Below are 11745 nucleotides of genomic sequence, written 5' to 3'. Positions count from 1 at the left end.
AACTAACGATTTGTTCTTTCCCTTTGTAACTAATTTGGGCTCCATAGACAATTGATAATATTATAGGCCCTCACGTATTTGAATGTCAATATTTTAAACAGCTCTTCACTCACAATTATACTTTCTTTTCCTTTTTTTTGTCAATTTCTAGCTTTATTAAATATAACTTTTTTATACAACCTACACATATTACATCGAATGAACCACGTGTATCACAGCGTAATAATCTTCACCCACGTGACATAACTGGGACATGCTATCTCGATCATTCGTTTCACCTCCAGTACTGACCACTACCAGCGACGGAGCTTCAATCTTCCCATCTTCAAACTTTATTTCGCCTTGATTTTTTACTCTTCATATTCAATCTTTCGCTACCAACTACCGCTAAAGGCTTGAATCTCTTACAACCACTGGTGAATTAAAACTGAGAATCTCCAATTGATTCAAGTAAGAAACTCGTTACCAGACCATATGTGTAAAAGATGCCAATTTCTACTGAATCCTCCTTAAATCAATTGAATATATCTAAAATAACCACCGTCTTTTTCATCTGAGTTGCTCCATTTCATGTTGACATATCTAATCTATTAAAACTGAAGTACAAATATTATTTAATAAAACTGAAGTACAAATATTATTTAATCCTGAGTTTTGCACAATAATTACTAAGACATGCCATTAGTTATAATTAAAGCACTGTTATTTAATACATTTAGTAACCGATTATTCCGGTGGCCAATACATTATTAATGCAATCTCATTCGCCAGCCCATTTTTGTTTCACAGAACAACTACCAGCCCATTTATATTTCAAACCCATGAAAATTTATACGTAATCCAGTATATTTTGGAAGTGAAAGATTTTAGCACTATTAAATTTTGAAAGTCTCAGATTCTCAACGTCTGTTTCCAAATGAAGTACCAAACTAAATAATTATATTTTTAATTTTTATATATGAAGATGATCCTGGGCCATGCACGTGGAGACTTGAACAAGTTAAACATCATTACATTTAATTTCAACACAACATTGAAACTAATAATACTCTTTTCCTTTTGAATTCAAGACTATTAGAAAAAACCCATTCCTACTTCTACGCAATGACAACTAACTAGATTATACCATAATAAAATTAAAGCTTTATATATATTTCAAATCAAAATAATAATTTAAAGTTATATCAAAAATTGATTCAACATATGCATATATTAAAAAATTTACTTTTACTAAAATATTTTCCAATAACCATTATTGAAGAATGTTTTCAATATATATAAGAAAACTACAATAAAAAATCAAATTTCATATACCAACTTAAATTATGATTTTTTTCATTTCACATTAAACTTTAAAAATATAATATATGTAATTATTTGTATGATCGTACGTATAAAATACTATTAATTATATGTTTATTCTATTTTTAAAGGAAAAAAATAGATTCTGAATTAGGGGTGGGCGTTCCAGTACACATTCAGGTTCCGTTCGGGTCTGTTTGGGTTTCGGGTTGCCAGGGTCAAAGATTTCAATCTCATTCGAACATTTCTAAAATTTGGTTTGGATTCGTTTCAAATCTTTGCGGGTTCGTTCGGGTTCGGATATTTCAATCTCATTCGGATATTTCTAAAATTTGGTTTGGATTCGTTTCAAATCTTTGCGGGTTTGTTCAGGTTCGGATAACCCATTTAAACTATTTTAAAATTTATATGCTTTACATTTTTCAAAATATATAAACAAAATAATATGTTACATATAAATTTGAATAACATATGTCAGAATACCTAAACTTAACATATAAATTGGTTTGATTTAAATATTTGGATAGAGAATAAATAATTATTTTAAATCTATTTGGTGTTTTGAGTATACTTTAACGACTGTAGATATTTACATATGACTATTTATATATATTATCAATTATTTAAACCAACTTAGTATCATATATATATATATTCTGGATTTTTTTAAATACATTAAATATATATATATATATACATATATAAATCTATTTCGAATGCATTCGGGTATCTGAAATACTTGATTCAGATGGGGTTCGGTTTCAGTTCTCTAAATACCAAAATTTTGAATAATTTAGATATTTAATCAATTTCGGTTAGGATTTGGTACTTCTTTTTGGATCGGGATCGGTTTGATTTTTTGGATTTGGATTTTTTGTCCAACTCTAATATTGACATGGAAAAAAATAGTAACATATTTTATAGAAAATACACCCGCACGGGCGTGCGGGTCAAAATCTAGTCTATTATATTAAAATAGAAGTCACAACTTCACTTCATGTGTGATATTTTAAGTTGGACCATTATTTCAAAGATTTATAAAATACACATGACTTATCTATAATATCATTTAATATCTTCATTTTTATTTTTATTTTAAAGATTAATTTAAAAAAATTCTAACAAAATCTTTGAAAAATCTATTCAGAATCTTTTCAAAATTTATTTTTGAAAATTGATTAATTTAAATTTTAGTTGTCATAAAATATAATCAGAAATTTAAAATTAATTTAGTTTTGATTTATAAAAAAAAATAAAAAAATATATAAAATATTGTAATGATAATAGCCACTTAAAATGATTACTTTTCAAAAATAAATTTTACAAAGATTTTAAGAAAATTTTGTTGGATGCAATATCCATTTCTGTTTAATTATATAACATGTATAACTTGTCTTAAAATTTTATATATACAATAATCTATTATATAAACTGAATTAACAAAACAAATTAATAAAAAAAATCTAGCACTTTGAATTACGGGTCGGAATCATAATAAATTAAATACAAAATAATTTTGAAGTAAGCCATTTCTAACAAATATATCATTTTAATTAAACTATTATATTGAAGTAAATATGATAAAATTATATTAAATTGATAAGTTAGTATATTTTATTTTCATAAATATAAAACATTTATTCTAAAAATATAATATGTTGGTAGAATGAGTTTGCATTAATAACCTATATAATACATGCATAAAAATTAACTTTTCTTAAACTTTTATATATACAATAATTTATTATATAAACTGAATAAACAAAACAAATTTCTCAAAGAAATCTAGCTAGCACTTTGAATTACGGATCAGAATTATAATAAATTAAATATAAAATAATTCTCAAGTATGTCACTTTTAATCATCAAAATCAAATTCAATAGGAAAATTAAATACATCATAAAAACTATAAAATTATTGTAGTTGAGATAGTGATTTAAACATTTAAACTAGATTTTGATCCGCGCTTTCAAAGCGCGGATTTATTTTCTTTTATTATTTTTAAAAAATTGACAAATATTTACTAAATGTCATATTTTATATATTTGTTTTTTATAAAAGACTTAAACTTTTTTATTTTTCTTTATCGTTTTTCATTTTAAAAGAGTATAGGCCAGAGCACAATATCCGGACCCGAAGAACCAACCCGAAACCGACCCGAAAATCAGGATTCCGAACCTGATCAAACCCGGGATAAATATCCGAATGAATTCTAAATTGCTATATCCGAAGAACCGGTCCCGAATCTGACCCGAACCGAGAACCAAATGAGTACCTGAAGATATCCGAAATATATCTAAAAATATATGTTATAATTATATTTATAATTATTTTAAATTTTAAATTAATGTTATAAGTTAACTATAGTAGTTATTTTCGGTACTTTTTAGTATTTTTGGATAAAATATGATAGTTTGGATAAAAGTTTACCCAAACAACTGTATAAAATGTATATTTTTGGTTACTTTCGAATAATTTGGATACAAAAATATTTGAACCGAATCATATACTTTGGTTACTTTGAGTACAAATAACTGAACCCGTTAGATACTTTGGTTATTTGGTTATTTTGCAGGTTCTTATGCATGAGAACCGAACCCATCCGGACCCAGAAAGACCCGACTCGAACCCGAATGGGGTTTAATTACAAAACCCGAAAAACTCGATATCCGAAAGAACCGATCCGTATCCGAATGGGTATCCGAACGTCCAGGTCTAATGAGTATTTATGTTTAGAAAATTAAACTTTATTTTTAATGAATTAAATTGGTATAACTCTGGTATATTAATTTTATTATGTGGTTAATTTTTTAATAAAAAATTATATACTTTTAATAAAGATTTATACTTTTCAATGAAAAAATTCAAATTTTTTATGAATGCTTAAATTATATTAAAAAGAAAAGACATAATAATTAAGTTATTAATTTTTGTTCACTACACAAAATATTAAGAATTGTTGAAAATAAATTATTTGAATTTGGAGAAAAAAATAAGAATTAGATCTGATTTCTTAATCGGTCCAAATGGCCCAAGAAAGATGATGTGGGCAGTGAGCTGGATCCAAAAAAATGACCCAATAAAAAATTGTTATTTATATTACTTGATTGCTTTTAACGAAATAAGCAATGTTAGTTAAAGAAAGGACATATTTAGGTAAAAAAACACAATAGGATCATGCTTTAATAGTATAGATATATGAATAATATTAAAAATATATTATAATTAAATAAAAAAAAAAAAATATATATATATATATATATATATATATATATAAACATAAAAATAAATACCCGTACAGTTGTGCTGTTCAAAATCTAGTTAACTCTTATTTAATAAGAGAAACAAGAGCCTCATAGAAAAGGGATATGTGCCCAACCAACAAAGAAGTAAAGATTCTGACCCAAGCAAACGGAATATAAATCAATCCAGCGAAAGATTATTAAAACTCAACCCAAAATCAAAGAATATAACAGGGCGAACTTGAGTTGAAAACACCACAAAATCACCTATGCGAAAAGAGAAATCGCCAAAGCGAACTTGAAAATCCGATATACGGAAAGTATTATACAAACAAAAAAACAGACTCTTTCTCCCTCTCTAATCAATTTTTTTCCCTCTAAATGATAATAGTGTGGTAAGAACGAAAAAAAAATAGAGAAAATTTTCTAAAAAAAATTGCAACACGAGGACTTCCCATGAAATTTCTTTTCCAAATCAAACAACCACAATAACTAATCTAAACCGAGTAGAAATCATACTAAACATACACATGTCCTAGAAATTTGTGAAAGTAATATTGTTCTGAGCACAGGAAATTAATAATATTATTAAGAAATTTGATATACTATATATTTTTATACATGTGTATTATTGCTGACGTTATTCACAATTTTGATATATAAGTGAAAAATATTAAAAGTTACTAAGTGGTAATCTCTAGAAGTTGAATCTACCAAAATACATTACCTAAACCCTAATAGTAGTTTATAGTTCCCTTCCCTTGATAGACTACTCTAATTGTAACAATATTGCAGATGTTTGTCAAAAAAAAATACAATATTGCAGATGTCTTTTACAAAAAAAAAATATTGCAGATGCGAGAATAATTTTTTTTTTCAACAATAGAATCACCAATATTTTAAAGATATTGTGATTCCTATGGTATATTCTAAATTTGTTAATTGTTATACAAGTCGATATTATCTTCATAAAACGATATTCTTATTTTTTTATTTATTCTTTCATTTAATAATAATAATGATTTTAAAATTGTTACAAAACATTGATTTTGAAAATATTTGATTCCTATGGTACATTCCATAATTTGTCAATCGGTGTTTTACAAGCCGATATTATCTTTTATAAAATGATATGTCAATTTTTCTTTAATTCTTTCAGTTAATTGTATGAACTTTCTTAATGTACTATTTGCAATTCTTTTTCTTTTGGGCCATTCAAGCCAATTTCAATTACTACTTTTTATTTGTTTATATGAACCAAAATAAACCCACATTAACAAATGATTAACACATGATTATTAGATTTTTCCTTTTCAATATAAGTTAAGCTTTCATAAAGTATTGAAATTTCCAACCCTGAGTTGCTTGCTACTGATCTATTCAGGTATGATCGCAAACAACCATACTTTTAGTTATAAACTAGATTTTGGACCCGTGCGTCCGCACGGGTTTATGTTCTAAATAATTATATGTTGAACATTCATATTACTGACTTATAGTTTATATAGTTTTGAGATTGGTGTATTTTCTTCACTTTGTTCAGTATCCATTTTTAAACAATGAGGATGTAATTTTTTTGTACAACTTTTCATTTTGTTTGGTAACATAAATATTAAAGTGTAAAATATTTGAATATTAAGTTTATATTGTTTGTGTTTTTTAAACTATACTAAATTGGTTTGATTTGAAGTATATTTTTGAGTTATAGTTATACAGTTTTTAAACAGTACAATAAAAACTAATGAAAAGATACCAAAAAATACACCATATTTAACAAAAAAAACATGGAACCTGAACAAATCTTGAATCCTGTATAATTTTTTCCCCGTTAAACAAACAGAAAAAGCTTTTCCTTCTTCGACTTGTTTCATTCCAATAGAAAGTATTGTTTCTGTATTATCTCTTTTTCTTGGTGTCGTCTGTCCGTGTTTGTCTCTGATCTATTAAACGGCTTGAAAGTTTTCACTGAAAAGATGACTGAAGATAAATTGATTACTACTGAAGATTTTTTTAAAAGAGATATAAAGATTTATTAATTGTATCATTGTGTGATTCACAATTTTTTAACCTGATACATTTTAAATTTATTATTGTACGGGTAATAAATTTTAATTATGTTTTTGATGATTTATTAATAGATTCTGATTCGCGCGCCCGCGCGAGTATTTTATAAATTTTGGTATTGTTCATAATTTTGAATATTTGATTAGCTGTATAAAGTTATAACACTTACTATGTAGTCAATATTTAATATGATTTTAGTCTATATATATTGTACTAAACTAAAATATATAAATTAGTAAGTTTTTCTTTATGGTGGATCTCGGTTGCACACTTTTACATCTATTTCCTCGATAGAAAGGGTTATGTCTCCACAATGAAATAATTTTATTTGAATTTGCTATCCGGTTTTGAAAGGTTTTAAAATTTTTGAAAATAATAAAAGTTGTTTTAGAAGATATGTCGTTTATGTGAGAGCATGATCGGGAGTCAATTTTATAGGAATGAAATATATGTATATATATGAATGTGTAAGTTAAACAAAAAATCTTTGGTAAAATATTGCTCAAGTGTGATTTACACGTTTTCAAAAGGAAATATATTTTTAAAGTAGTTATAATCATTTTTGACAAAAGATTAGAGATATTAGATTTCTTAAAAAGGAAAGATTAGAGATATAGATGTGTAACAATAAAATGGCAAATGATTCTGATTTCTTTTACTAAAGAAATATTCATATATATTTAATTATATATACTCTATTTAGAAAATATATAAATCATTTACTTTCAAATAATGTTATATGAGGACTTTATCCGATATCCGAAGCCGCACCCGAACCCGATTCGAAAAACCCGAACCGAAATCTCAACCAAAGTAGAAAAATATCCGAATGGTTATTGAGTTAGAAAAGATTGAAATCCGAACCTGAACGGGTAATATCTGAACTCGAATATATGTCCAGAGATAATTATATATATATATATATATATTTAATTTTATATTTCTAGTTTACTTATCTCATTTTATTCAAAATATTTTTATTAATGTTACACATAGTTTAAGATCAGATAATATACATATAATTATGGATTGCTACTCACTCTTTCAACATGTCAAACTTTTTGTTTCGTGCATCAATAAAAATTATATCGAAAATTCCAAAACAATAACTAAATTAGTGTCTTTTTATTTTTAAAATTTATCTCCAAATATATTAATCATTTAATCAATTTAAAATTAAAGAAACCAGTTAAGTTAAAGGGGGATGAGCAATGAAAAATTCAACTTTTTATGTTCAAAATCTAAATACCAAAAATCGACTCGAAATAACCAAACCCAAACTAAAAATACCCGAATCTGATCCGAAGTACAGAAATACTCTAATGAATATTATTTCTCTATATCTAAATACTCAAACGCCCACCCCTAGATAGTATATAGGTATATTTGGTGTTTATTTGAAAAAAGATTGTGTTAAGAATGATTGATTTCATTATTTGTTAATGTGATAGCTGAAATATAGGCGTTGTTATAGAAGGTTATTGATTTTTTTCTGACCAGTATCGAACACATTTCCTTAAAGAAATTTGTAGTCAATTTACATTCAAAATACTTTCTTTTTAGATTGTAGAGCTAATTAATGATAACTAAAGAGGTTATATTAGCAAGCTCTTTTCCGAAAAGGAAAAAAAAAAACTGAAGAGGTTATACAAGTGATTGCATTCGGTTTGCTTCAGAATTATTATACACAAATCGAGATATTAATCTGATACTGGTGTAGTATATGAAAACACATTTTCCAAAGTTTGTAATTGTATTTGATTTAGTGTGTTAGATATGAAACTGTATTTAAATTTATTAATATGTATATTTTTATATATTAAAATACATTTAACTTTCATATAGGAAACAGAGGAGGTAAATGTATGATCAATTGGTTTAATAGACGTAGGAAACCGAGGAAGTTACGTTTCTGGTTAATTAAAAATCCAATCGTCAGGTGGGTTTAATTTAAAATCAAAACACTGTGTTTAACACCAGTGGCATATCATTGTAATTTTTGTGCAAAATTTAGGGCTAAATACTATTTGTACTTCAGTTTTAATAGATTAGATTAGATTGTTGCTCGCGAATTCGCGGATATAAATATTATATGTAAATATATATTATGTATAGAATTGATAAAAAAATAACTGTTGAATATTTAGTAATAACAAATACTTGTGAAATTATATATGTAATTATCATATTAACTTCCTCAACACATTTTATGAATCTTTTTGACATTTTTATTTTTTGGTTATTATTTTTTGCTCAACACTTCCTTAACAAGTTGTTATTTTTATTAACTTTTTGCTAATGTTTTTCTAATTTTACATATTTTCTGCTAAATATTTATTTCTCTTTGTAAATAGTAATAAATGAACCAAAAATTAATCTTATAATTGTTCTCAATCAATCTAATATTACTTTATTCACTTTATTATTTGATTTAAACGAAAAACCTTTTTAATCAAAATTCTCACATGTTCCGTTATTACAATTCACATCAACAACCTCACAGACGAGGTTAAAGCTGATGTGGTAGGCTGGAGGGGAGGGAATTGAATTGTTTGGCACAAAGATTATATTGCGGATCTCCCTAATGGTAAGGGTATGTGGCTTGCTATTCATCCTAATGAGAAGGAGAAACCCGAGTATTATGACTCCATCCTTAATGGAGTTGAGATCTTCAAGATCAACGCTTATGATGGCAGTCTTGCCGGTCGTAATCATGTGCCTGATCCACAAGTCATTTCAACAACTCCATCCAAAGTCCAACGAGTTCGTGGTCAGTCCAAGAACATGCTGTATGTTGTTCCAGAGGCTCTTTTAGGTCTTATCATTGGTTCTGTGATAGTAGTTGCTTACAAATGTAGACGTAAGGAGCCTGCAACTGATGTAACAGGTTGTCGTCAATTCTCATTTTCGGAGATAAAACAAGCTACTAAGAACTTCGCTCGGGTTCTTTAAGATACAAATAATTTTGTTTATTTTATCTTTAAGAGTATATATGCATATATTTAAAACTATAATCTAAGATCTATCTATTTCTTTTGGTTAAATATATTAATCAACTTGTATAAAAATAATAATAATTGCTGACAAAAATAATAAAAATTGATATAAAAGTTATAATCATCAAAAATTAAAACTTAACAGTGTTTATAAAATTTGAATATTTATAAGAAACTAATTTTTACGATTAAAGATTATATTTTTTTATAAACTGTATACATTTTTAAAAATTTTGATAATAAAAATTGTATAATAATAAAAAGTAGAATCAATAATATTTTGAAATTTATAATTTCATAATTGAATATATTTATTTTGATGATGATGTCTGAATTTTTACCATATTCTAAAATGTTTACCAAAAATATAAATCAATATTAAATGTAATGTTCGTATTATTACTATGTTCTAAAAAGTTCACAAAATATATAAATCAATATTAAATGTAATTATTCAATCATATTTAACAATAATTTATGTCATCAATTTTAGTAACCATGTCATATTTTTTATGAAAGTTGTTTATTTGGCAAATCATTTTCAAATAATAATGTATAGGTGACCAGGGATTAGAGTTTTTTCTCAAGATAATTAATGTGTATCATGTGTCTCGCTGCTCTTCTGATCGACTTTAAGTATTTAACTGCCAGTAATTTCTGGGAAATTAATCACAGAAAGCATTGAAAAGTGACCAGTTAATATATTTGCTAAAAAGATGATTATATATAACAGTTTACATCAGTTGAAATGGTCTTCCGAAAACAAGTTTGCCTATTGTATGACCAAGGAACTAATATCAATATCCATTGATAAAAGTTCTATCCGCCTTTTAAATTTTATAACTGCATCTAAAATATAACTGTATAACATTAAAATTAACTAATTATAACTGCATCCAAAAATCGTAACCACCTTGATTTTTTTTAAGAAAACGTAACCACCACTAAGCAAATATTTAATGTCAGGAAAAGTGATCAGAATCGAACAGATTAGTATATTATTTTATTTGGAAAAGTGATCAAACGTAACCACATTCAAATATTTTCTGCCCTTTAACCACATTCAAATATTTTCTGCCCTTTGACAATTAACGTACCATATACTGCCCTTTGAAAAGTGATCAGACGTAACCACATTCAAATATTTTCTTCATGTTTTACTAATGTATGCCTATACATTAGTATACTATTTTATTTTTATTGGTCATACACCATTTTCTAATATATTATAAATTTTAGAATAAATTTTTTAAATAATCTCTTATATGCATGTGGTACAAATGTATAATTATACAACTTGACATATTTAATATAGTAACCAAAAATTATATTAAACTAATATTAAATACAAATATGATTACAAAAAAATAACACAAATATAAAAAATTAAATTTCTCAAAAAGGTAAAACAAAGAATATACCACACTTTCAAATTAAAACATGAACATGCATTATTGATAATAGTTAGGTCCAATTTTTAAAAAAATGAAATCTATTACAACTGCTTTTATATGCCCACATATATAAATGTTTAGCCTTTAATCTTATTCAAAAACAATGCAAACAACAAACCGGTCGAGAAGACTACTATTTTTTAGGAATACGCAGATAACAACTAATTGGTATAAAAAAACAGTTACCCAACATTTTTCAAAAAGGTCCGAACTGACACCATCAGTTTATTGAATGGACGACAGTTTGTTGTTTTTTTGCTGGTTACAGCCTGGTATTTATAAACAAATATATTTCTTAAAAATATAAAACAAAAAGTATATCCATCCTTTTAAGGACGGATCATAAGTTTGGTCTAATTATTTGAAAAATCGATTTTCGGGTGCGGGTTATGAGTATTTTATGCAGGTGAATGTGGATTGGTGGATTTTGGATCGCGGTTACCCGTCGACCCGTAAAGTATTTAAAAATAAAAAAGTAAAAAGGTAAATATTTTTTTAAAAAATACAGGAATTTAAAATAATTTTTTAAAATTTAAATCATGTGTAAGTTTTTTAATATAAATATATATTTATAAAAAAATAAATTAATTAATGATTTTTAAAATATATATAACCCGCAGATAACCACAAAATTAAGCAGAACGGGTGCGAGTAAAAAAATATTTGTTTGCGGGTTGTGTGGGTCA

This window comes from Raphanus sativus, chromosome 9, assembly GCF_000801105.2.
Source record: "Raphanus sativus cultivar WK10039 chromosome 9, ASM80110v3, whole genome shotgun sequence".
Classification (NCBI taxonomy): Eukaryota; Viridiplantae; Streptophyta; class Magnoliopsida; order Brassicales; family Brassicaceae; genus Raphanus; species Raphanus sativus.
Note: the sequence above shows the minus strand (reverse complement) of the source record.